The sequence below is a fragment of the Prionailurus bengalensis genome, chromosome X, assembly GCF_016509475.1.
Source record: "Prionailurus bengalensis isolate Pbe53 chromosome X, Fcat_Pben_1.1_paternal_pri, whole genome shotgun sequence".
NCBI classification, from domain to species: domain Eukaryota; kingdom Metazoa; phylum Chordata; class Mammalia; order Carnivora; family Felidae; genus Prionailurus; species Prionailurus bengalensis.
Genome location: NC_057361.1, coordinates 15,088,345 through 15,115,294, shown reverse-complemented (window position 1 = coordinate 15,115,294; position 26,950 = coordinate 15,088,345). Strand labels below are relative to the sequence as shown.

The following is a 26,950-nucleotide window of genomic DNA, read 5'->3' as shown; positions in this document are numbered from 1 at the left end:
AGGTGGCTAAGGCCAGGTGCCACTTTTTACTCCCACACTCTGTCCAAGCTAGACTGCCATCATCCACTTAAAGGCAGAGAGGAAAACAAGTTTTTAAGCAGCGTAGGTACCTTTGAGGACATCTCTAGCTGGCTGTTAAGCTGATAAAAATGATTTGGGGATTTTCCATTATTTGAGAAAAATCTAAGCTTCTTCCATTTCTGGCCCTCTGTCAGCACTAGAAAAGCATTTAGTGTGCTAAAGAAGTCTCTGGAGAAATGATTCCCTGGGGCCTGAAAGGGGTCCTCTGGCTCAGGAGGTGGGGAGTTTCTACAGGGTTCACAAAGACCCCGGAATGCCATAGTCAGTGACATGTACCACTGAAAAGGTAGATCTCGGCAAAAAAAAACCAACTTGAAACCTTCCCAGAGCAGCTGCCCCTACCAATATCTATACGCCAAAGATGGTTTTAAAGCACAAACATGAAACAGTGACTCATCACTGGCGCTCACTTATAATCTGCGAAAGAAAAGGCTTCTAAGGCTTCTGCTAAAAGGCTTTTACTGTAAGTGGGGGCAGCCAGGGTAACTGAAGGGCAGAACTGTTTGAGGTCCGGCTCTCTTCATCCCACTTTTCACTTCCCAAGGTGAAAACACAAGAAAACAACAAGGGATGGCCCTTGGAGCCAACCTAACCTCGGCCATTAAGCACCCTCCAAGCGCTAGCCCGGCCTCCCCAAGTTGTTCTTATCCGTTCTGAACTTTATTGTATCACCAAGCGCATTCTTATCGGACTCCCACATCTCAGCTCAGCCACCTGGGCCTTGATTCTGCCTCTGGCCTTCTAGATTTGAATGGCGTGGTTACCCATGCTCAAAACTCAGCCTTTCTCAGCGATGCAGCCTTTTATGAGAAATTCCTACTCTAGTTCCGGCCCTGCGGAACCCAAACCCGGAAGCCATAGTCATTCAACCGGCACCACACCCCCAAGCCCAAAGTGGGAGTGCAGTTGGCAGGTCTAATTTTTCCCCCGGGTTCATCCTCTCCAGTATTCATAAAAACAAGCGTTCTGTAGCCTGATGTCTGTGGCCTAAACATAACCAAGGGGCACAGAGTGGGGCAGAGGAGTCCTTGGCAGATGACCCTAGAGAGGCCCCTTCCAGCCCAACCTGTGCAGTGGAACACTCTAGCCTTTCCTCGTGTCCAGGCTCTCGAATGAATAAGGGGCGGTCTGTGAGCCCAACCTGGTGAGTCTTCCTCGCTCTCATCAGATGAAAGGATAAGAAGAGGGAGCAAACTACACTGACCACCAGAAGGTGTCTGAAGGCATGTGATACCGTATCGACAGGATGGGAAGCAAGAGGCAGCTTGGCCTGGTGCCAGGTTTTCCAAAATATGTCTGTGGAAGAGTAGTTCTCTGTGCTTTAGGATTCCGGGAATAAGACAAAAAAGGCCCCACAGTCAAGTAAGACAGATTTCCTGACTGCAGGATTCCTCACGTCCCAAACAGCCTCGCAGGGGACAGCTTTTGAAGAAAAGCATCTCAAGAGTATATACTGTTCCAAACTGCTTGTTCCTAACTACCGACTGATGGCTCAGTAGAGCCCGGGGCTTAGAAGTCACACAAACTGGCTGGCTCAGGCATAGGAGATGTGACTCTTTTTTTTTTTTTTTTAATGTTTATTTATTTATTTTGAAAGAGAGAGAGAGAGAGAGAGAGAGAGAGCCTGCGAGCAGGGGAGGGGCAGAGAGAGGGGGAGAGAGAATCTTAAGCAGGCTCCGTACTGTCAGTACACAGCCCGACACAGGGCTCGATCTCACCAACCATGAGATCATGACCTGAGCGGAAATCCAGAGTCGGATTCTTAACCAACTGAGCCACCCAGGCGCCCTGTGCAGGCGACTCTTAATCTCAGGGTCATGAGTTCAAGCCCCACACCGGATGTGGAGCCTACTTTAAATGAATGAATGAATGAATGAATATTAACTTTTGTAAAAAAAGGAAGAGGTCAAACAAACCGGAGTTTAAATTCTTCTCAGCTAGTCATTAATTCCTCTACACCTCGCTTTTCTCATCACAGGACTAATAATGCCTACCTTACAGGCTTGTACTGAGGAGCTCAGTGGTGGGGAAAAAAAAAACAGTTTGAACAAAAAGCAGTTCTTCTTAGCTGATGAGTCAGGAGGGGTCACGCACGGGTGGGGGCCCGCCCAGCTAGGAGTGCTGAAACGGGACTGTGTTTGCTCACATCTCTTCCTTCAGAATGCTTGGTCTGGGACTTCCCAGAGACTAAAACCCTGGGGCGTCTGCTCCTTCTGGGGGTAACTGTAGAGTCATAAGAAATGGCCTTTTTTTTCCGCTGAGAACACAAAGACCCGAAAGCATGCTATGCCGGTAATAATAACAATGTAGCGAAAATCACTACTATTTGCTAAGGACCGCTATTTACCCAGCACAGTGGGTGCTTTCTATTTCTATTATTCCAGTCAATCTTAACAGCAACTTTTAAGGTAGTATCATCACCCCCATATTACAGATCAAGAGCTGAGACGCAGAAATTAAATATTGTACTCCATGGCACAGCTGTGTAGGAGCAGCGCCGAAGACCCATTCTGTGTAATAATTAAAGAACAAAAGTGTCCACGAAAAGGTCGGCTACCCCTTGGTCGCAGATCAAATCCGATCAGTCTATGCAAGCACTAAATCACTCAGGAGAACTCTCGACCATCGCAAGGAATTGTTTCCCTTTCTTGCAGAGAGATACAAGAGGCCAAGGGGGCTCGGAAGATTTCTGAACACAAAGTTGTGGAGCGGGGTTCGGGGACTGCCCCCGCGAAGGGGCTGGAAGGGTTTCCCAAAGTATCTCTTCCCTCATTTCTAGTCCTCACCCGAGGGACCACAGAGTTTTTCCAAATATCGCGCTCATTTGAAATAGGCTGCGACCCTTCACATTGCAAAGTCAGCTGTACATCTTTAAGATGATGACAGCCGACTGGGAATCCGAATCTTTGAGAAAAATCATTCCGAGAAATTGCAAAGCAACAAAACAAACTGTGTTTATAATGTAGACTTCCGCTTGCTCAAAATACCCGAGAACAAACAAACGTATTACCTCTTTCTTCCGCTTGGCCAATGCAGAGGTTTTTCCTCACCCTGGGTGTTTCAAGAGAAACAAACACAAGAAAAAACCTTCTCTACGAGGGGTGCACTAGTCTGAAAGAGAAGAGGTACAATCCCAGCTCTCTCTGGAGCACCCTCCCCCCCAACACACGCCCACACACGCGTGCAAGCACGCATGCATTCACACAATCTGCAACTCACATCTCTGCAGCTCTCTGCAGGGAGAACTCTTGCTGAAATAAATCAAGAAATAAACACACATGCGCACACACGAAGAAATAACTCAAACAGGCCACGGCTGCTTTGCCTTTCAGCCTGGAAGGCGAGCTCGAGTCAGAGATCCCGGAGAGAGGCTGGGTTGGCCCGTGAGCCACAGCCATCTGCCCCAACCCTGCCCCGGAGGAGATAAAGGGAGAACACTCGAGTAATGGGCTGCGGTCACATGACTGCTTCCGAGGGGACCAGGCTCTGTACAGGCAGGACCAGGCCGATGTTTGCATACATAATGTGCATCGATACAAAACACACAATGAATTTTGAAGGGCAGAAAAGCTTTCAGTGGCTCTTTAGGTCAACTGAGGATGACTTTTAGGCCACATTACCGTAACCCGGGTATGACCGAGAGAAGTGGAAACACTAAACATTCCTCCTTAGGGCTCGAAAAGGCACGGGCTTAAGGGAGCGGCCTTGGCTGCTGTGCTGCAAATGCATTTACATGACAGTTTTATTCCTCTAGCTATTCTATTAGCTGCTTGACGGAGAACCTATCTGTGAAAGGGAGATTCGCCTCCCTTCATCAGCAGAAAGGAAATTGAAAGTTGACCTGTCATTTTGCTGAGCTAGCTGAGGAGGGGGAGGAGGAAGACCCGTTTGAAGAAGCAGGTGCCCATATCAGTACCGGCTGCCACCAGCCACAGTTCTGTCGGCTTTCGAGGCAATGCAGCGGATTCTGGCTCCCGGAGTCTCATACTGACGGCAGCTGCACCCACAGCAATTTTCCTCCCAAATTCTGCCTGGCTGGTTACACGGCATATGCTCTTGAGCTTCCCGGCCTTGGGCACTGCAAGCTAGGATTTAAAGGACTCCGGCCAAGATCAGATCGTAACCCCACCCAAGCTGCTCTTTAGCCAATTCCTCTCTGCGATCGAGAGCCATAGGAGATCCAGTAAAGTGGTTACCTAAGCTTGCTATTTAATCTAATGGAGTCACTTTAAAAATCACTGGAAAGGCAGCTCTGGGCTTCTGCACTCCCATTAGCATATTAAATATTATCAGAGGGCCTCATTATGAGGCAATACAACCATACAGGTTTCCATGGTAGGGACTCCAAGACTAAGACCTAATGAGGCTGCCATACACAGTATAAATGACAGCGTAATTACCCAGGCTCTCAAAAGATAGTGGACAAAGTCGCTCTACGGCCACTGTGTTTCCGGCCAAATGCCTATTCAATCCACGGTGATCAAACGATGGCTGTGTCTAGATACGGTTGTTCAAATGTCACCCCTTCTATGTGAAGCCTTTCCTAAATCACCAAAGGGGAGTTCGGCAGTCTTTTCTTCTGGTTCCACAAGCTGTGTGCGCGCCCACTTACAGAGCTTCCCAAAGTGCGCTACAGTTTGTCCTTTTACATGCGAAATCCTGAAAGGGAGGGATCCGTGTCATTCCTCTTGGCATTCCCAGCCCCAAATGCCTAAGAGGTACTCACCAGATATTTGTCTAATCGCAGAAAGAGAGGAAAGGAGGGAAAGAACTCGTGCTGTAGGTGGCTATTTTAATGGCCGGCCCCTGGACCAAGAATTGCATTGGCTGTAGCCTTTGTGTGATCTGTCTGAAACTCAGAATCTGCTTAAAATGAAGAATTCCACCCTATTTTCCCACTGTACAAAGAATGCCAAAATGGGACTCGGAGCACCACAAAGAATCTTATAGCCAGCCAGCCTCCACTGTTGAACGAATCAGCACTGACATATGTGAACAGTAATGATAATAACATGTATTGAGCGTGTGTACTAGGTTCTAGGCACTTGTTAAATTTGACATGTGTTAATCTTATTTAATCCACACACCATCCTATTATCCCTGTTACGCTTTAGGAACTCTAGCCCGAAGTCAAGCAGCAAATGAGTGGCAGAGCTGGGATTTGAACCCGGGCACTTTGATTCTGGAACTCCTGCTTATGATATCCTTACTCTATACTGCCTCGGTCAGCACCTTATGTGTTGGCAAAGTGAAGGTTCCAGCCTCTTCTCAGATGCTCTGTGACTTTCCTCCAGCTGAGCAGGGATGTGTTCTCCCGGCCTGAAAACAGAAAAAATAATCGGCAAAGTAATGCTGACAGTTTTAAACTCACTCGTTAACAGATTTGTACCCCTCACAGTCAAGGGCGATTTCTCTCTCAGTGGGCACATCATCCTATGAAAACAGCCAACAGGAAAGGTGAGGGCTCACTTCCCCCCTGGGAAAAGGCCACGGCAATACCAGATCATCCTCAACTAAGATGGCCTGAGCTCTTCAAGTCAACACATCGTCATCGAGCCACCCCTACGTGGCAGATACTGTGCTGAAGGATGGAGACGTAAATGGCGAACAAAATGGACATGATCAGGTGAGGCAAACCCACAGGTGAATAAGTCATCAAAATAAAATCACAAATTACAATCTTTCTCTCATATCGAAATATAAACACCAGGCATCTAAAACAGTGCTAGGCACAAAACAGATCTTTATTACACGGATAAATGAAAGCAAATCAGTATGATAGGATCTCTAGTAGGACAGCTGAGGGGCACAGAGAAAGAGCCCCATCCCCAAGAGGGGGATAGAGGAAGGCTTTCTAAAAGAAGTGATGCTGGAGTGCCTGGGGGCTCAGTCAGTAGAGTGTGTAACTCTTGATCTCAGGGTTGGGGGTTCAAGCCCCACGTGAGGCATAAAGTTCAGTTAAAGAATAAATACATAAAAGTAAAGAAAAATAAAAGAATGATGCCCGGCCCTGAGGCCCTAATGACCCAGCAGTCAACCAAGGAGAAAGGAGGTGAGGGAGAGAAGAGGCAGACAAGAGGGACGCGTATTCTTGCGCATGGGCGTATCTTACAGTACTTAACAAGGATGTGAAATGGGAGAGGGAAAACAAAAATCAGCATGAACGGAGTTCCGAACACGGCAATTAGACTTACAAGTGGGTAGAGAAAAGTGCCCGTCTGCTATGACTGAACAATGGCAGCTTCTCCAGCTCTACAGGCTGGACTCCCTCTTTCGTGGCTGTCTGTCCTTCCTTCCTCACTTCCCCATTTCCCTACTGGGTTTGCCTTCACCTCCCAAGTAGACGTAGTCTCACATGCTTGGCTCGGGGTCTGCCTCTGAGGGAACCCAAGCCAGGACATTCGTCTAGTCTATGGCGGCAGCAAGCTACAGAAAGAGAGGAACAGAGAGGGCTGATTACCTCACAAGGGAGAGACTGAGCGTTGCAGGCAAGGCTCCCCTACCTCGCAAGCCTCCTGACGTTGGCCACACTGCCATCTTCTACCAAGGAGAAGTAAGGCTAATGGGCAGCTCCTCTTACTGGTCATGACACACACTGAGAATATGCTGGACTCGAGACAGAACAGCTGGGTTTGGGAAGAGACTGAGGAAAAAAAAAAAAAACACCCGATGTGTGCAGATCTATCGGGTGGTGAGTACTTAAGGTGTCGGTCCACTCATGGCCCCTGATACCGTAACGCCCGATAGCACTCCTTTGGACGGTAGAAAGCAAAATACTGGAACTCACATTTTTACCTATTTCTAAACTCCTTTTGAATTTCCTGTTTTCACGTGTGTGTGGCAATGTAGACAATATACGAGTTCAGTAGTATCAGTTACAAATAAGTTAGTATGCCTGTATGAGGCGTCCAGTCTCAAAAAGCTTTTACTGTGACTGGTTCGTGATCAAAAACATTCAAAGAATCTTGACTTCGAGAGCCTACTTCCTTTTACAGAGCAGGAAGGAACACCAAGCGATTTCACTTTTCAATAAAGAGAAAGGACTGAGCATATTTCCAGGGATGAATTTTGGGTATTGAAAAGCCACGTTAAGTAGGAGAAAAGAGAGGCCAGATTTGGCACGTCATCAGAAAGTCATTAAAAGAAATTAAAGGTGGGTTACAATTCACTATCGAGGGAAAGAAATTCCTCTCCCTTGAAGGTCAGTGCTGGCCAGATGTATCTGTTGGGGTCACCTGGTCAGCAGCCACAACGACAGGCTGGAACAGCTGTCATTATGTGTTGAAGTTTACAAGTTCGGCTTTGAAAAGGCCCCATCTTGGGCACAAAAGTTGACCTTTCCACGGCTGTAATTTAACAAACAGAAGATTAGTAAGTATGAAAATTTAAATTTTGACCACTGCTTAACCTAACCCTAGCTTGGTCTGAGATAGCTTAAGTTGAAAACAAAAAACAGGGGTGCCTGGCTGGCTCAGTTGATGGATCATGCGACTCTTGATCTCGGGGTTGTGAGTTCGAGCCCCATTTTGGGTGTAGAGATTACTTAAAAAAATAAAATCTTTAAAAAAAACAAAACAAAACAAAAATAAACCTCTTTGAATTGACCCTGAATGTTCAGAAATCAAATCAAAAAGCTTCACGGAGAGTCGTGGTCTGGGCGGAATAAGGACACTCTCCCCACTCGACCTGTCTCTCCTGCAGAAGGAAGCTATAAAAAACCTGGGCAGAATCCACGGAGCAGCTATTTGAGGACTGTGGCAGGCAGACCCAAGATGGCCCCCAATAATCCCCGCCTCCTGGTATTCATGCTCTTGTGTAATCCCTCTCCTTCAGTATAAAGCTGGATCTAGTGACCGACTTCCAGTCAATAAAATACAGCAAAGGTGTTGGGCTATTGCTTCTGTGACTAGGTTATAAAAGATTGTGACTTGCTGTCTTGCTAGCAGACTCTCTCTATTGCCTTCACAACTTGTGCGCTTTTGAGGAGGTAAGCCGCCATGTTGGAGAGGCCTATGTGGCAGGACTGAAAGAAGTCTCTGACCAAAAGCCAGCAAGGAATGGAGGCCCTCAGTCGGACAGGCCTCAAGGAACTGAATTCTCCCAACAACCACTTGAGTTTGGAGGTGGACCCTTCTCCAGTTGAGCCTTACAACGACTGTAGCCTAGCCAACACCTTGATTACAACAGCTTGTGAGGACCCATGGAAGCCACGCCTGGATTCATAACCCACAGAAGCTGTGAGATCATAAGTGTGCACTTTAAGCTTCTGAAGTTTTTGGTAACTTATTGCATAGCAATGAACAAGTAACACAAGGACCCTGAAAAGTCAGCAGCAGAAGGAAGACTGAAGAAGATGATCAGAGTTTGAAGTACCACAAATCGGTACCATTTTTTCCCCCCGTGGTTCCCCTAGACTGGATTTGAGGAGGCAGAAATTCAAAGGACAGCCACTGCACACCCATTAGGAGAGTTAAAGACAATTTAATAATACCCAGCACTGGTATGGAGGGTGTGGAGCAACGGAGACTCTCACGCTTTGCTGGTGAGAATGCAAAAGGGTACATTTACTCTGAAAAAGAGTCCGGTAGTTTCTTATGAAGTTGAACACACACTCACCTTATGACATCACAAGCCTACCCCCGGGCGTTTACTTTAGAGAAATGAAAGCTTATATTCACACAAAAGGCCCGTACCAACAGGCTCATATGGTCGAATACTGAAAACAGCCCAAAGGTCCTTCAGGGGGTGAATGTATACACAAACCGTGGGGCAACTTAACAACGAAAAGGAGATTATCGACACGCACAACCTGGATGAATCTCAAAGGCGTTATGCTGAGTAAAAGAAGCCGGCTTAAAAGACCACATACATTGCTATGACATTCTCAGAAAGTCAAAACCACAGTGATGGAGAACTGCTCCGTGGTTGCCAGGGTTTCTGGGTGCGGGAGGGTGTGAGTACAAAGGGGTGGCGAGAGCCAGTTTGGGGAGGCAGTGTTCCGTATCCTGATTGGGGTGGTGGTTACACTAACCTATCCATGTGTCTGGATTCATAGAACTGTACAGGTCGATTTTACTGTACACGAATTTAAAAATTTTTAAAAAGCCTCAGAGTTGGCTCTGGTCTAGTGCCTTATGGTCTGCAAGATACTAAAGTCCCCACGGACTGATTTTGCCAAGGGCCTCCCTAAATCACAGCCAGACGCAGCGTCTTCCTACAATGGACCACGAGCACTAAGGAAAACGCTTGCTCTTCCCTCTGACTTCACTTGTAGCTCTCCACCCAGGGGAAAAACTTGAAAAACAGAGATCCCCGTGAGAAAACATAGCCCACCCATTCTCTATTCGACAGGTACTTCCCGAGCGTGTTCCAGCTACGAGGCAGGGATAAAAAAATGAATACATTCTGATCCATTTCCCTTCCAGGTTCACAATTGAATGAGGGACACGGGTCTGTCCACAAATAATTTCAAGACAGGAGGCACAGGTACAGAGATATGCCCACGTACCGCTGGAGTCTAGAAGGATATTAGTTCTGCCAGGGCAAGTGAGGAAATACTTCACAGAACGTGCAAGATGGGAAAAGGCAGTCCAGGGAACATGGGAGCGCGTTATATTTGAGTAGTGCTTCCTGAGACTAGGGGAGAGGGGGTGTGCAAAGCTGAGGATGGGGAGGTAGGTTGGTGCCAATCATAACAAGGAACTCAGGGTTTTACTCACCGGTCAGGGATTACAATTTCGAATGCTTGCATGGGCTGGGGCAGATAATATAAATGAACAATACAACCTAGGTGGAAGTGATGGAACATTCTAGAGAGTTTTTTGCCTAAATGAAGCAGCTGCTACTTACTGGTAGCTCCCTCTTAGGCTGCCATCGAGAAATCCTGGCCCAGCGCTGCCCGATGTAATTTTTCGAGAGAAGCCGAACATATTTTTATGTAAAAATCTCCCTATTTTTAAATGTCACAATGGGTCTATTTCTGCAAATTTAAGATGCCATCGATTATCAGGTACATCATTGTTTTATGTACCAATAAGAAAGAAAAAAGCCACCCATCGAACCATGACACCCCATCGATTTTAACACACATTCCAATCTCAGAGGTGCTAAAGTGTGAAAAACATGTGCATCTCAGAATCAATGAAATGCAGTGATTCTCATCTTCTCAAAAACACTGTACAGACTCCACGGATTCGGTGGGAGGCGGACAGACTGTAAACTCCGTTTAAGTGAAGGGAAGCCTGAGGGTAATCTGATCAGATTCCAGCTTCAGGAAGATCACCCTGAGGGGCGGATGATGATGAACTGGGGAAAAGCCAGCCACAGGAAGACCAAGGAGGAAGCTCCCGCAACATCCCAGGAGATGCTAAGGGCTGGATTAAAGCGGTGGCAGCGGGGATGGAGAGGAGGGGCCAAATGTGAAAGCTTTTCGGGTAATAAATCCCACAGGTCCCAGCCTGGGTATAGGAAGTGAGGGAGGCAGAGGCATCAAGAATGATCCCGAGGTTTCTAGTCTGAAATCAGAGACGCATGAATCACTCCTTCAATATTTATTGGGTGTCTACCATACGCCAGGCATGACACTGAGTGCCGGGTGTAAAATGGTGGCCAAGACAGACACGGTCCCTGCCCTCTTGTCACCTAGTCTGGTGGACAGTGCCATCAGCTGTGGCAGAGTATTAACGGGGACAAGGGCAGGACACGAAGGGGAGGTGGAGAAAAATACCCGGTTCAATTGTCCCGTCGGCAGCAGAAGCCTGGGTTTAGGGCCCAGGAAATAAATCAGGTCTGCAGATTTTCATTAAGAGGTCGTCAGGTTACAGATAACAACTGAAGCAATTAGAGGGGATAAAACAGCCAGGGAGAGCTTGTAGAGAAAGAAGGCAAGACGGGTAAAAGCAGAAGCCCATTTAAAGGAAATGAGGAGGAGGGGGAGGGAACAAAGGAGACTAAAAAAGGAACGATCTGGAAAGGAAGAGGCCCAGGAGAGAGGGGTATCTGCAAACCAAGGGAGCCAGGTATTATCATATAAGCCAATATACTTTTATCTATAATTACTGAATAGAAGTAATTTACCTTGGCAATGTTCAATTCAGATCCTTCAGAGTTAGGGGTGTCTTGCACGAATGCCAAGTAGGCTTATCAGAACCGCTTCTTATTTAGAGTTGTGATATTTTTAAATATTGCCACAATCTGTTCCTTTAGCTTGTATGTGCTTGCGTTTTGCGTGTATCTCAGTTTGACATCTAGCATGAGTCAATGGCAGAGTAATGGTAATTTCTTACTTCTCCTTCTTTTCCTTCTTCAGGAGCTATAATCTGCCATTCGAAGACAAAAATAAAACAAGAATATACATTTATGCAACTCCCTCTCATACCAAAGCGCTGGGAATTGGGCAAAACTGATCTAGGCACACAGCGGAGTCCCCTCGCAAGATCATCGTGAGGCTCGCGGCCCAGAGCTCTGTCACAGGTGAGCCCTGTGATGTGGTAAGGTCCTCTGGTCCTCTGGAGTTGTTCAGAAAGGTCCTTCGTTCCACTGGACAGGAAACAAGGCCCAAAGAGGTTGGGTGGCCTCCCCAACATTACAGTCTTGCGATTTGGTGACTACTACTCCTCCTCCATCAAGGTGACCCAATTCTACCCTATAAAGATAGCCCCAATATAAATTAAAGTATGTAAATTATATGAAAGTATGTAAAATATATATTAAAGTATGAAAACCACCATACACAAAACATAAAGCCTACAAGAGGTGGCGAAATAAACAGAGGAAGGAGGTTAACTTTCAACCACACGTTCCATACCAACCCAGATTTCATTCGACTCATCTGCTCCATTAAGAGTTCTTACCCTTCTCTCCAAGTCCCGTCAGTTCTACACGGGTTCAAGGAAAACAGACTCCTAGATCTTCACTTTGTTGGCCACTGAATCTTTCAGCCTGACCTGCAGCCATTGTCACACTTAAAGGTCTTACTTAGAGAGAATGCCTCAGCCTCATCTGGAATTTTCCAGAGGTAGATTCTAGAATGATTCTTTAATAGGTTGTCCTGGCAACCCCACAATGTCAGATGCAAATATGACAGTACCTGCCAACAGAACATGAAGAACACAACCTGGATGAGAGGACCACTTCCTGTTTATTGGGAAGAGAGCTTCCAGGTTCTTCAAGCTTTCTTTTTGCCACCATTTGCCTCGCTCTCAACCATTTTTGTGCTTATGAACACAGGAAACAAAGAACAGTTGGTTTCCTGGGGGCACGCTGAAACTATTAGCTAAAACAAAGCCTGGGAAAGATCCATGGCTTTCTTTTCAAAACTCTTGCTACTGGGGCGTCTGGGTGGCTTAGCTGGTTGAGCGTCCGACTTCGGCTCAGGTCATGATCTCACGGCCCGTGAGTTCGAGCCCCACGTGGGGCTCTGTGCTGACAGCTCGGAGCCTGGAGCCTGCTTCCGATTCTGTGTCCCCTTCGCTCTCTGCCCCTAACCCACTTGCATTCTGTCTCTGTCTCTCTCAAAAATAAATAAACATTTAAAAAAATGTAAAAAAAACCCTTGCTACTATTGCCTGAGATGACCAAGGGCTCATTGTGAAGCCTTTAGAAAAGTTTTTAGGGAATTGTCTTTAAGAGCACTTCTTTTTTTTTTTAATATTGAAAATCTTTTTTATTTTATTTACTTATTTTTTAAAATATGAAATTTCTTGTCTAATTGGCTTCCATACAACACCCAGTGCTCATCCTCATGGGTGCCCTCCTCCATGCCCATCACCCACTTTTCCCTCCCTCCCACCCCCTCAACCCTCAGTTTATTCTGTTTTTAAGAGTCTCTTATGGTTTGCCTCCCTCCCTCTCTAACTTTTTGTTTCCTTCCCCTCCCCCATGGTCTTCTGTCAAGTTTCTCAGGATCCACATAAGAGTGAAAACATACGGTCTCTGTCTTTCTCTGTAGGACTTATTTCACTTAGCATCACACTCTCCAGTTCCATCCACGTTGCTACACAAGGCCAGATTTCATTCCTTCTCATTGCCACGTAGTATTCCATTGTGTATATAAACCACAATTCCTTTATCCATTCATCAGTTGATGGACATTTAGGCTCTTTCCATCATTTGGCTATTGTTGAAAGTTAAGAGCACTTATTCTTGTCTTGGTTTCATTCGTAGACTCATTCAACAAACATTTGTTGAGCACCTCTGGTGTGCCAGGCACTGTTCTAAACCCTAGGGATATATCAGTTAACAGAACTGGCAAGTCCCTTCCCTCGTGAAGTTTATAGCCTAGTGGGGGAAGTAAACATTAATTAATCATAAAAATAAATGTGAAATTGCAAAGGAGAAGTACATGCATCATGAGAGTGAGTCAGGAGGTGAAGCAAATGCTTATCAGAGAAAGTAAGCTTTGAACTGACATCTGAAAGACAAATACTGATTAATGAGGTAAAGGTGTTGATAGGGGGAAGAAGTCAGGCATACACTTAAGACTAGTGACCTGGACTAAATAACTGAAGTCTATGATTTGGGAACTTTCAAAGGAGAATCTAGAGTTTAATATAGGTAGGTCTTTAGTTTACCAAACCTGAAGTTAGTATTTTCACCAATATTCCAAAGAGTACAAGATCTGTGAGTCTCATCTACAGAAAACCCTTAGACAGTGCTTCTCAAACTTTAATGTGCTTATAAACCACCTGGGATTCTTGTTAAAACACAGGTTCCTGGGCCCAGCCCCTAGAGGTTCTGATTCAACAGATCTGGAGTGGGGCTCATGAATCTGTGTTTCTAATAAGCTCCCAAGTGATAGAGAAGCATATGTTGAGTGGCACTGTTCTACAACACAGTATGACTTTTGTTTGTTTAAATCTCTATTTCTTTTTCAATCTACTCTTTCAAAACTTTTTTTTTTTAATATTTATTTTTGAGAGAGAGAGAGACAGACACAGAGCATGAGCAGGGGAGGGGCAGAGAGAGAGGGAGACACAGAGTCCAAACCAGGCTCCAGGCTCTGAGCTGTCAGCACAGAGCCTGACTCAGGGCTCAAACCCACGAACCATGAGATCATGACCTGAGCCAAAGTCAGAGGCTTAACCGACTGAGCCACCCAGGCGCCCCAGTCTTTCATAACTTTTAAAGTCAAACTACATCCTGCCATGTTCTCATGCTTCTTATGGTCAATTCAGTGGTTATTACCAAAACCACAACCCAAAAAATGGTGATATACAAATAAAACAATGCCATAAGCTAAAGATTTCAAATACTTGGAAAGAATGAGGAAAATAAAAATTAGAAGCAAACTGAGGTGCCAGTAATGTGAAATTTCACTGACTGACCCAAGTGAGGCAGATTGTTATTCTTACTTAGTGAGAAGTCCACTTTACAAAGCAGTTTTAAGGAAATGTCATATAAACTGACCTGATGTAACTCAGGACAGGAAATTTCTATATGTGTCATGGCCCTTGTACTTTAACAGGTACGCTTTCATTCTTGAATGCAGCTCTGGATTTTGCATCACATGAGATGAAAGTAACCTTTGCAGAGGCCAAAGGCAGGCCACCCCAAAGCGTGTCACTTTGGCATGCAGATTTCCAGCTAAGAACAATCAAGGCCCAAAAAGACGCAGGAAGCAACTTCGGCCTTCCCTCTAACTGCAGAAAAGAATTTAGATAGAGGACCTACTCCAGGAAGAGAGCTATTGCCATAGTAACTATAGCATGATATGAACTAGGTATGGTAGACGTGAAGGAACCTAGCAAGACCCGTTTGATCAAACGCCTCTCTATGTCCCATTGCTTCTGAGCGGCCAGCCAACATTGGTTTACCAACATTTTTTTCTTTTTCATCTTCCTGTGAATTGTTTCTCCTTCCCTTCGAATTCCCAGACCGCTTACCCCCTTCTCCTTGGTTCAGGATGACATATATCATATACCCTATCGTGCCTGTCTTTGGGATCTCATGTGGATTTTCTGCATGTTGTTATTTTCTCCTGTTAGTCTGTTTCATGTCAATTCAATTCTTAGACCGGCAGGAAGAACTTTGAGGGGCATAGAAAAAATTTTCCCCTCCAATACCTCCCTTTTAGGTGTGTTTCTTACTACCAAATACAATTCCTGCTAATATGTCATGTTCCCACCGGCGTGGCTATGTGAAAAGGACACTATGAAAAACAAGTTGGTGAGAGATCCAAGATTTCTATGGATTGTTTTCCCTGAGAAGGTTGTGAAATTAATATAGGGCCTAGAGCAAATTATTGCCATTTTTTAAAAAGTAAAAATGAAGTCTTCCATGCATGGAAGAGTAAAAGGATTAGGAAAGGGAACCAGGAGTCAGTTCTTGTTATTTCATAGAAATATCAGCTCTGCCACTTAACAGCTGTGTGTGAACTTGGGACAATTACACGACCTCTCTGTGCCTGTTTCTTAGAAAACTGGGATAGTGGGGCGCCTGGGTGGCGCAGTCGGTTAAGCGTCCTACTTCAGCTCAGGTCACGATCTCGCGGTCCGTGAGTTCGAGCCCCGCGTCGGGCTCTGGGCTGATGGCTCGGAGCCTGGAGCCTGCTTCCGATTCTGTGTCTCCCTCTCTCTCTGCCCCTCCCCCGTTCATCCTCTGTCTCTCTCTGTCTCAAAAATAAAAAACGTTAAAAAAAAAAAAAAGAAAGAAAAAAGAAAACTGGGATAGTGACAGTACCACCACACTTGGTTAAAGTAAGGAATAAATGATTTCATATAGACCATGGCAGCCTAGTTAGCTACCTAACCCATATCCATCCTCCCTTTCTTCCTTACCAATAAAATCTCAAGTTTGTTCTAGGTGGCAACGGGCTTAGCCCACAAAATTTGATTGGCTAGGTCCCCTTGCAGTTAGGGGTGGTCATGTGATACAGCTCTGGCCAAGATATAAGCAGAAATCTCCTGGCTGAGGCTCCCAGAGAAGCTATTTTCCCGATTAAAAAAAAGACAAGACTCGGCTAGCGTGAGCCCTGTCCTCTTTGCCCTTCCCCCACTCCGCCTGGAACCGGGACACGGCGTCTGGAGGAAGGAGCAGCGTCCTGTGAGCATTAAGAAGGGAGCCCCATGCTGGGAATGATAATGCAGAAGGGCTGAAAGATGAGCCCGAGACACGCATGATACCGTGAAGTTGCTTCTTGCCTAACTTCATAGGACATGGGATAGAAAACAACCCCTCTGGGTCAAGTCCTTGCTGTTTCATTTGCCTTCTTACATGCAGCCAAACACATTCTCTAACCAGTATACCTATAAAGCAGTTTGAGTAGTACCTAGCTCATCATTAGTATTCAGTAAGTGCTAGCTGCTGTTTATTATTATTATTATTATTATTATTTGCTCAGCATTCTGTTCCTTAACCAGATGGCTAGTAAGTATTGCCCTTGCTTCCTTGTAACAGTACCCCAATCTTCCTTTTTGAAATCAGCCTCTGCCTATTCTCAGCTCTGCGGCTTGCATGGGATTGACGGCGCCCCCTACTCTAAGTATAGGCCCTGACTGGCTTAGGCAAATGAGCGGGAGCCCACTTCCCAAACACCAGTGATTGTCAAGGATGGGCCCATAACTCAGGCCCAAGGCGGCGAGCACAGCCCCTTTTCTTGGCAAGACGGAGTGTTTGGCTGGGCCTGTAGCTTAAGACTGTGGTGCTCTGAGCAAGGCTGTCACCATGACAAGAGCCGGTGAGAGGGGCACAAGCGTTATCTGGAAAAGGGCGACCAGAGAAGGGCAGGGAAACATAGGGGGAGCCCTCCATTGTAAATCTCCGCATGAAATGTTACCTGTGGAACTTTCAAGGCAGATTCATTGGAGACCGGTTTTGCTAACTTGGTTTGGATTCAGTCCTCTATCACTTGCAACCACGAGATTCCTTCTGACACTATTAAATGGGTGGGTGGGGGGAGGGGGTGGAGAAAAAGAATAAGGTAACCTAAGGGTTACAGACCTAAAAGAACCTTTCCAAACTCTTGCCTAGGACATCTAGTTAATCAAACCTATGGTCAAACACAATGTAAATTCATAGCCACATAGTCTTTCCAAAAGAAAAGAACAGCGACGAAATCTACAATTTGCAATTGTGTAAATTCACTCGTATTTCTTTTCCAAAAGAAAAACTCGGCCGGTTGACAGTATCTTACTTTTGTTTTTTGTAAACATGTCTAGGAGAACTCCTTTAAGAACAGATGTGCATCTGGGTTTTAGAATGAACGCTGGACCCAGAGGCTGAAACTGGAAACCTATGACTAATATTGAAGTAATATTCACAGACAGTTGTCATGGCAGCATGCTCGTTCTGCACAAAATAGAAGCCACTGCATTTCAACAGGATTTAGCACAGGGAAGCTGCTAGCCTGCAGACAGCCTCTAACTGAGTTAAACAACCTACTAATTGGTTTGGGTTTTATTATTACATCAGCTCTCAGACTCTACTCTAATTTTATCCCCCCCCCATATCGCAAATATTTAAAATCACTAATTAAAAACCCATAATATAATTTCTGTTTAACACCGGCATCGCTCTTGAAATCTTCCTGCCAGACGATGAGGAACAACTTAGAGGCAAGTCCCATTGTGTGCACTGTTGAATCTCCTTGCAAATCTAAAGGAGACAGTAAGTGTTGGGCAAGTAGAGGGAGTGTAGCCAATTTCATTTCCATCACCAATTGGCGCTGGCTAGATGCCGCTATCAGACATTTCCTTTCAAGTGGGGTTCTGTAGGACTGGGGAGTGGCCAAATGGTTCTGTGCTCGGTTACAGAGTCCCAGGGGAGTGACTTTAGAAACGAGTGGCATCACGAGGGAGGTAGAGACAAAGTATTTTGAGCTGATCTGTTTCTCTCCTGGGTGGCCATCTCTATCAAATTTAAGCTCACCGGTTGTGACAGTGGGTGATTTGGGAGACTAGAGATAGCTGCTGTTGAGAGGAATACCACACGAGACCATCTTTACTGTTCGAAAGGCTTTTGCACGTCGTCCCGCCCGCCCCCCCTTTGCTTCTCCTCTTTTGAGTATCTTCTTTAAGAGAGAAGAGACAGGGTCTATCAAAATCCAATAAAATCCCGAGCTAGGAAAACCACATCAAACCATTATCCTCCATTAACAGCTGGGAACAAATCAGTCCTTGGGGTAAATTAATGTTCTTCGAACTCCTTGAGATGAGGCCATGTCATACACTTTAAAAAACAAAACAAAACAAAAGAACTCCCACACTACCCAACACTGTGCTCCTAGACGTGTTGCAGCCATGTGATAATAGACAACTTGTATCACGGGACTGCAACACGGGGAGTCCTTCAGGACGCCTTCCGCTGTAAGTACTAGTAAACCCAAATCCGGCTGGCCTAAACAAAACCAGGAATGCATTCTTCAAACAACTGAAGAGTCAACAGGTGTACTTAAGGCACGGCTTGGTCGAGGCTTTACAGGACAGCACCCAGTCGGTCTCTTTCTCAGCTCTAATCCCTTGCTCTTGGCCCCATTCTCAGGCTTCAGCAGGCAGCAGATGTCTCTCGTGCTTTGTGGTCACCCACCAACTTCTCCATTCGCCACCTTTGACTCCACTCCCACCTCCTCAAAGGAGAAACGAGAAAGTCGCTTTTCCAGCCTCTGCCAGAGACCTCAGCTACGAGGGCAACGCGAGGAGGCAAGGGGTTGCGACAGCCGTCTTGTGACAACATTAGTGGCTCAGGGGGCCAGTTTTCAGAGACTTGGTGTCCCGTCACTGGCTCGAGTGTACTCCGTGGGGCAGCAGTGGGTGTCTTTGCCGGTGCGGCCCCACGGTGAGGTCAAGACACTATTCCTGGCAGGGCGCCTGGGTAGCTCGGTTCGATGAGCTTCTGACTCTTGATTTCGGCTCAGGTCATGATCCCAGGGTCATGGGACTGAGCCCTGTGTTGTGCTCCATACCGAGCGTCAATCCGCTTAGGATTCTCGCTCTCTGCCCCTCACCCTTCTCCCCCTCCCCCCTTCCACGTGCTCCCTCTTAAAAAAAGAAAAAAAAAGACAGCATTCCTGGCTTTGGAGTCTCCAAGGCCTTCTTGGAGATCTGCGAGCTACCAAATATCCTTTAATAAACTCATTTTCTTTTTAAAGTAGCAGGAGTATTGAATCCGCTTAGGTGATGTTACGCTTTGGTAACAATCGACCCCCGAATCTTAGCGGCTCACACTCATCAAGGTTTATTTTTCACTCCTATGCCATGGCCAGTGCAGGCTGGCTGCGGTTCCATCTCGTGGGGTCTTCTCTCTCTCCCAGGTCAACCTCCCTCTCAGCGTTGCCGCTCCCACAGCAAAGGGGAAACACTGAAGTAGCAAATCACAAGCTGGCTCTTCACACTTTTACTTGCAAGTGATACACTTCACTTGTGCCCACATTCAACCGGCCAAAGCAAGACACTCCGTCGAGCCCATCCCTGGGGAAACGGCGTAAACCTCGCACATGGACAAGAGCAGTGAGTACTGTGGACAAGAGGGCTCTGCTATGCATGCTAAGAGTCCGGCCTGAGGCAACGCAACAGAGGAGGGGCGGCAGAACCTCCAGCCTCTGGATTATCTCATGTTCAAGTCAAGGGTGAACTAGGAAATGTCTCTTGTCACGAGTGTATGCAAAGGCCCCAGGATTAGCTCTGATTGGGAGCAACTGACTTGGCTTGAGTCCTCCCCAGCCCTGAACAGATTCATTCAGGACATATTTATTGGACACTTACTATGCATTGGGCACCACATAGGCTCTGTGGAACATACCAGTGAAGAGAGCCAGATCTAGGCCTTCGTGGAATTTTCATTCTAGCAGATGGTGGGGGACAAGCAAATAAAGCAAATAAGTAAATATCTGGGAAATGAGATGGCGATAAGCATAGCAAAGAAAAATAAAGAGGGAAAGGGGGATACTGAGTTTCCAGTGTGAAGGAGAGAGGAAAAGAGTTAATTCTAAATAGGGCAGTCAGGAAAGGCCTCGCTGAGAAGATATTTGGGCAAATACCTGAGCAAGGTGAGCGAGTTAATAATGGGATGGCGGAGGGAAAGAGTATTCAAAGCTGAGAGAACAGTGGGTTCAAAGGCCCTGAGGCAGGGGCTCCTGGGTGGCTCAGTCGGTTAAGCATCCGACTTCTGCCCGGGTCATGATCTCCCATTTTGTGGGTTTGAGCCCCACGTCGGGCTCTGTGCTGACAGCTCAGAGCCTAGAGCCTGTTTCGGATTCTGTGTCTCCCTCGCTCTCTGCCTCTCCCCTGCTCACGCTCTGTCTCTGTCTCAAAAATAAACAAACATTAAAAAAAAAAAAAAAAGGCCCTGAGGCAGAGGAAGCCCAGCCCAAGCAGGCAAGTGTGGCTGGAGTGCAGTAAAAGAAAAGGCAAAGTAACAGGATATATCATCAGAGAGGTAATGGATGGGTGGTCAGATCATGCGGGGCCTTGCGGGCCCCGGCTTTCACTCTACTTATGGTGAGGAAATATTGGAGGTTTTGAGCAGAGGAGTGACAAGATCCAACTTGATTTTATTTATTTATTTATTTTAATGTGTATTTATTTCTGAGAGAGAGAGAGACACACACACACACAGAGACAGAGCATGAGCGGGAGAGAGGCAGAGAGAGAGGGAGACACGGATTCCGAAACAGGCTCCAGGCTCTGAGCTGTCAGCACAGAACCCAACATGGGGCTCGAACCTACAAACTGCGAGACCGTGACCTGAGCCGCAGTTCAACGCTCAACCGACGGAGCCACCCAGGTGCCCCTACTTAGATTTTAAAAGGATCACTCTGGCTACCGTGTAGAGAACAGTCTGTAGGGGGAAAAGGGCAGGAGCTGGGAGGCCAGGGGATGAGGTTTTTGGCAATGATCCAGGCAAAATGTGACGATGGCCTTGACCAGTGTGGTAGCAGAGGAGGTACAGAAAGTGATTAAGCATATTCTACATAGATCTTGAAGGTGAAACCAGTAGGGTTTGCTAGTAAGCTTAGATCTGGGGAATGAGGAAAAGGAGAGTCAAGCGCGATTCTACGTTTTAGGCCTGAATAAGTGGCAAGGTGAGGAAGACGGGAGCAGATTTAAAGGTTTAGCTACAGATATGATGGGTCTGATATGCCTCTTAGGCATCTAAATGGACATGTTGAGTAGGCAGATTCGGAATTTGGGAGGAAAGTTTTGACTAGGGGCATAAATTTGAAAATCATCTAGGTTGTTGGTGGTGTTGCAAGCCTTTCCATTGAATGAGGTCAGCGAGGTGGTGAGAATGAATAGAGAAGTCGAAGTGCAAAGGCGACTGAGAAGGGGCAACCAGTAGGGTAGGAAACAAAAATCAGGAGAGGGCCGTACCCTGAAAGCCAGGAAGGGAAAGTGCTTCCGAAAGGAGACGAATTGGAGAGAGTGTCTACAGACACATCTAAGAGGTCAGCTGTAAAGGAGAGCAACAAAACAGAAGTAGCGCGAGGCAGAAATGGGATTAAGGTATTGTAATGACGGGAGAAGCCCCAGCATGTTTGTATGTCCGTGGGAACGATGTGACGGAGAAGGCGGATGATGATGTAGGAGAGAGGAGGCCAGAGCAGGCGGAGGGCTGCACTCGGGTGGGTACGCAACCAGTCCATCGAGGGCAGGATCTCTCAACCATAGCACTCCTGACATTTCGGGACTGGGTCACTGTTCGTTGTAGTTGCCGTTCTGAGCATTGCCGCATATTTCACAGCATCCCTGGTCTCTCCCCACCGGGTGCCGGTCCTATCCCCAACCCCTGCACCCAAGTTATGACAACCAAAAGTGTCCGCCGACGTTGCCAAATGGCCCCCAAGACTTCACCCCCACCAGGGGACATTTTGGGTTGTTACAAGTCAGGAGAGGGGTGCCGTGGACATCGGGTGGGTCGAGGCCAGGGATGCTACGAAACATCCTACGGTGCACAGGACAACCCCCGCGACAAAGAGCTACTCGGGCCCAAATGTGAACACAGCTATGGTTGAGAAGCCCCGATCCACAGGAGGGGCCCTGGTCTAGAATCCACAAGTACCCACTGTTCTCTTCTGATGGCTTCCATCTCTTCACTGAAGAAAGCAGCACGTTCATCAGCGGCAAGTGAGGCTGGAGGAGGAGACACAGGCAGTTGAGGGAGAGAAGGTATGAAACTGCCCTTTAGGAGAGCTGGAGAATGAATGGACGGGGGAAACAGACACGATTCTGTGCCACATTAAGGGTTCGCTTGAGGTAAGTGGTCAAGAATCTAGAGAGTGAAACCAGTTGGCCTGGATACGTGTTCTTCTTGGGACCACAAACAAGACGAGGGCAAACGAGTGGTAAAAGTGACCACAGAGTTTGAGCTAGGGAAGAGGACAGAGGGGTACCGAGGACTACGAAAAGGTAGGTGGGCAAAAAGGGCAACAGATATCAAACACCCATTCCAGTGGGCTAATTGCAAATGTTTTGAACACGAGCTGCAAAAGGCGGACAAGAAGGTAAGCTCTGACCTGCTGAGGTAGGGACTTATTTTCTCAGTAAAACTTGGGCAGTGACTTATTTTTCTCAGTAAATACTGAGCACGCTCCTGAAAGACCAAGCATAACCGTTTCTAAGTGAAATCGGATAAATTGAGCTTCCTACGTGAGGTCAGTGTTCGGGGAGGTGGTTTCTTTGCTTGAGCTGCTTTCCCTCAGCGAAGCCAGACCCTGGGGAAGCCACCTAAACATCTGAGAGATGACAAGAGTCAAAAGTCTGTCCTTGTTTACTGGTTTGTCGAGGTAGTTGCCTTACAGTTGCCGGATGCTTATGGGCATCCCCAGCGGGGTGAGAGGCCTCACACATCTCACTGAACTGCCTGAAGTGCCCCGCAAAACTGTGGCCAACTGAAGGGATCTCCATGATGGGGACAGTTTCAAGGTCAAAGCCATCAACAGTTGTTTCCGGCAGGCTTTTGGTGCCTGCTTTCGAGGATTTCATTTTATTTCTTTATTTCTTTATGTATGTACGTATATATGTATGTATGTTTATTTTTTAATTTTGACAAAGAGAGAGAGAAAGAGAGAGACCGAGCAGGGGAAGGGCAGAGAGAGAGGGAGAGAGAGAATCCCCACACTGTCAGTGGGGAGCCCGATGCAAGGCTTGAACTCATGAACCATGAAATCATGACCTAAGCCAAAACCAAGAGTCGGATGCCTAACTCACTGAGCCCCGCCATGTGCCTCGAGGATTTCATTTTAACATGACAAAAGAAAGAATAAAAGGGATCCATTTCCTCCCTGCATACACATGAAATATTACCAGAGAGCAACGGCACTCCTCCGGGAACAACGCATAGCCTTCACGCGGACATGGGTCCCGTAAATCACTTTGGTATCATAAGACTGAGTATAAGCCCGGCCCTGCTACTCACTGGCAGAACGGTCTCAAGCAAGGCCTTCAAACTCGTCGGCTTTAACTTCTTCAGCTGAAAAGCAGAGATGGTAATACTTACCATGGCTGCCTCACGGGAATGTCTGCAAAAGTGCCTTGTAAACCATCTTGTGCTTTACTAACAACAGGGATCGTGACTACACTTGTAAGGGCAGCGGAGGAGTGGAACAAAAGCCTCCCTCCTCATCAGAATGGAAAAAAGAAGGGGCGCCTGGGTGGCTCAGTCGGTTGAGCCTCCGACCTCAGCTCAGGTCATGATCTCGCAGTTCGTGAGTCCGAGCCCCGCATCGGGCTCGGCGCTGACCGCTCAGAGCCTGGAGCCTGCTTCGGATTCTGTGTCTCCCTCTCTCTCTCTGCCCCCCATCCCCACTCACGCTGTCTCTCTCTCCCTCGAAAATAAATAAGCATTAAAGAATGTTTTTAAAAAAGATTCTATAGAATGGAAAAAAGGAACAAGAGTTCCTCCCGAGGGGCAGAAACCGACGTGGCATGCACCAGAGGTGAACCAGCTTCTTCTCTCTGTGACGTAAGTGTGGGAACTTGGCTAAAGCCTGCACTCCCTTTAGAACGAGGGCAGACAGAAAGCCGGAGGGTCAGCAAACCATGTCCTAGAGAGAAACCGAAACACAACTCTGAGTGCGGTTTCAGGCCCAATTCGTGGCAGCCTTTTCTCGGGCATCCTGGGAGTCATGGTTCGCTGACTGGCAGGAAAATGGAGCTTTCATGAACCCAGCCTCCTACCCACTCACGGTCGTCTGCATCAAGCGCTCAAGAGGCCTCTCGAAAGGGATCCGCAAAAAGGCATTCTGCACCGGGCCCCATGAGGAATATCACAGGGAGCTAACTAGGACACGGGAAACCTGGCACGGGAGAACCCAAGCACTAGCTGCAGGCCTCCTCCATTCCTGGGAAAAAACTTCCGTGGCCGTAACTGCCTCCTGCCTCCGTTTTCCCACGGGGAAAGCAGCCATAACAGTGAGACTCAGAGGGGGAGCGGGGGCGTCTAACCCAACCCATGCATCTCACAAAGGAAGACACTGAGGCTTGGGAGGTGGCCCGAGGGTACACTGCTAACGAGTAACCAAGGTAGGACCAGAATCCAGATTATGCCCCTCTCCCCGGACTAGCACGCCTTCCACCCACCTGTTTCTTCCAGGGGTCTTCCCAGGAAGACAGGAATTGGCTGAAGGGGTTGCTTTCAAACAATCAGTACCATTTCTCCATCATTCTGCCAGCTGCAGGGAAAGACACGGGTGGGGGGATGGGGGGAGACAGCCACAGCCTTCAGCCATGTTCAACGCAGCACTTAAAGATTCCCCCCTCCCCCCCCCCCAATGGTTTTAAGTAGGTTTTCAAGTCCGAGGATGGTGAGCAATCCTAGGACGGTGAGGAAGATCCTTCCAAAAGCACTGGGGAGGGCAAATGGCACTGACGATGAAAACCAAGAAGCGAGACCATACAGGAGCCCTTCGTAATAGCAGCGTTTGGTTACAGCACCTTCTCAGGCCCGCAGTCCTGGAAGCACAAGCACAAGTTCATGGGCCATGACCTATGCAGTCGCAGGGACCTGCGCTGGGTTCAATGCTCTGCTGTCACCGTTTGGGAATTCTTAGTAACTCATGAACAGGACACCTGGCATGTTCATTTTGCACTGGGCCCCTCAAATCTTGTAGCTGGTCCTGCTTCATCACCCTCAGCCTTAAAGGGGTGTCCCATCTACACCGCCCCTCCCACCCCCACCCCAGCCCAGCCAAATAGGAGCAAACAAAAGCCCTGCGCCTCTCGGCCCATGTGGGCGCAGAGGGTGGGGGGATGTCCGGGGTTCGGGAGAGGAGGAATCCTGTGACAATGTCAGAGGAGCATTAGGAGCCTACATCCTCCGGGAAGAGGCCCACTAACCAGGGGTCTCTTCCAGCCCTGGCAACATACACGCCGCTATGACAATGACCCCCAGCCCACCCCCAAACCGCGTGCTGCGGAAGCTTTGGTTCCAAGTGATGCTCCCATCCGCCCTGCTCCGGACTCAAGGTCCCCAGTGCTGCCGGAAGCGACTCAGCGCGCCCAGGGGGAAACGGGGAGAGCACGCGTCCCTCCTGAGCTGAGGGAAGCTGCCAGAAGCTGCCGGGCCCGCAGCCTGGTCCGCTTCCGCCCGCTGGGCGGTCCCGCCGACGTCGCAGCTGAGAGAAAGTTTGGGACGGGTGATTAGCGGGGCGGCTCTCAGGAGAGTAATCCCAACCCTGGCCTCGCCCTGGTCACAGAGGCGACGAATATGGCGGGCAGGCTGCCCGAACTGCCCAAACGCCGCGACCGGAGCGCGGGACTCGGCCGCGAACACGCTATCTTACAAGCGGGGCGGAGCCGCGGCGGGGGGTGGAGCTACCGAGATGGGGAGGGGTTTCAGCAGAGGCGTGGTTTCTGATGTGAGACTATGAATAAGCTAATGATGCCACTGGTCTATCGCGTAGGTTCCATAGTGTAGTGGTTATCACGTCTGCTTTACACGCAGAAGGTCCTGGGTTCGAGCCCCAGTGGAACCATGGGTGGAAGCGTTCTTTTTTTCTTCTCTTCGACTTTTAATATCCTTTGAGTGCCCAGGTGAAAAAGCGAAAAGCAAGACAAAGTTCTTTTCTTTCCCTTTAAAAATAATAATTATTTTACTTTTCCATAGGGGACATTAATTTTTTTTCTTAATTTTTTTATTTTTGTGGAACAAGGGGGCATGCTTTATCGCAGAAGCGTAATGACAAATACCCTCTCCTCCCATCTCCGCCTTCCTGAGAAACCCCAGAGGTGGGAGCCCGGCCGTGGCGTAGTCGCCGGGACGTCCCCGCCTCGCCGGGGCAGAGGCAGCCTCGGAAAATCCGGAGCCCCTGGGAAGTAAAATCACCTGGCGAAGCCCAGGAAAACTGCAAAGCCAGGACAGACCTGCCCCACAAAGCCTCCAACTGAAATATGGCAATGCAAAAGCGCTTAGGCTGAAGTTGAATTACAGGTTTATGATGATGATTATTATTAAAGGGTTAATGTTTCATTAAACTCTGTAATGCAGAGCAGGGGGAAAAAAGTCCTTTTCTTTTTAATTCGACAGTAGGGTTTGTGGAATGTGACCTTCGTCTGTGCAATGACGAATCCATACACAGTATAGAATAAATGTCAGGCTTCTGGACCCCCAATAAATGCTGAGTAAATGACAACGTTTCTCTAGCTCCTGTTTGTTCCTCTTTAGAGTCCATGACAGTTTCGTTTGGGGGTGGGGGTCATTGTTATCCTTTTGTATTGGTCTTTTTCATCTTTGACAAGAGGAATGAAGGAAAGGTATCTGGGACCCTGGGGGTTGCGATGGAATAGTGGCGGCCGAAAACGAAAAAGAGAAGGGGAAACTCAGTGTTTTTCCCTGCATTTCCACGTTGTTTTGCTCATACACTGTGTAAATTTGCGTCCTTTTCTGAGTCAAGAGTATAACACATGATTGTCCCTGTTATCACCATCGCTTCATTAAC

At 47.6% G+C, this 26,950-nt stretch overlaps 1 protein-coding gene and 1 non-coding gene across 3 annotated transcripts in view; one reads left to right on the top strand and one right to left on the bottom strand.

The window, feature by feature from the left end:
* Window positions 1–12,047, bottom strand: part of PPEF1 (protein phosphatase with EF-hand domain 1) — a 109,914-nt gene extending 97,867 nt beyond the window's left edge. The window contains exons 1-3 of one of the 2 annotated variants that reach the window (XM_043570118.1): window positions 11,934–12,047; window positions 11,158–11,399; window positions 5,314–5,400 (exon numbers count right to left, since the gene is read on the bottom strand). The gene's annotated coding sequence lies outside the window, so the exon portion shown is untranslated. The remainder of the gene's footprint in view (window positions 1–5,313; window positions 5,401–11,157; window positions 11,400–11,933) is intronic. The other variant, XM_043570117.1, reaches the window with a different exon arrangement.
* A 13,867-nt stretch (window positions 12,048–25,914) lies between these two features.
* TRNAV-UAC lies at window positions 25,915–25,987 on the top strand. The gene has a single exon. It is a non-coding gene; the product is annotated as a tRNA-Val (tRNA).
* The last annotated feature ends 963 nt before the right edge of the window (window positions 25,988–26,950 follow it).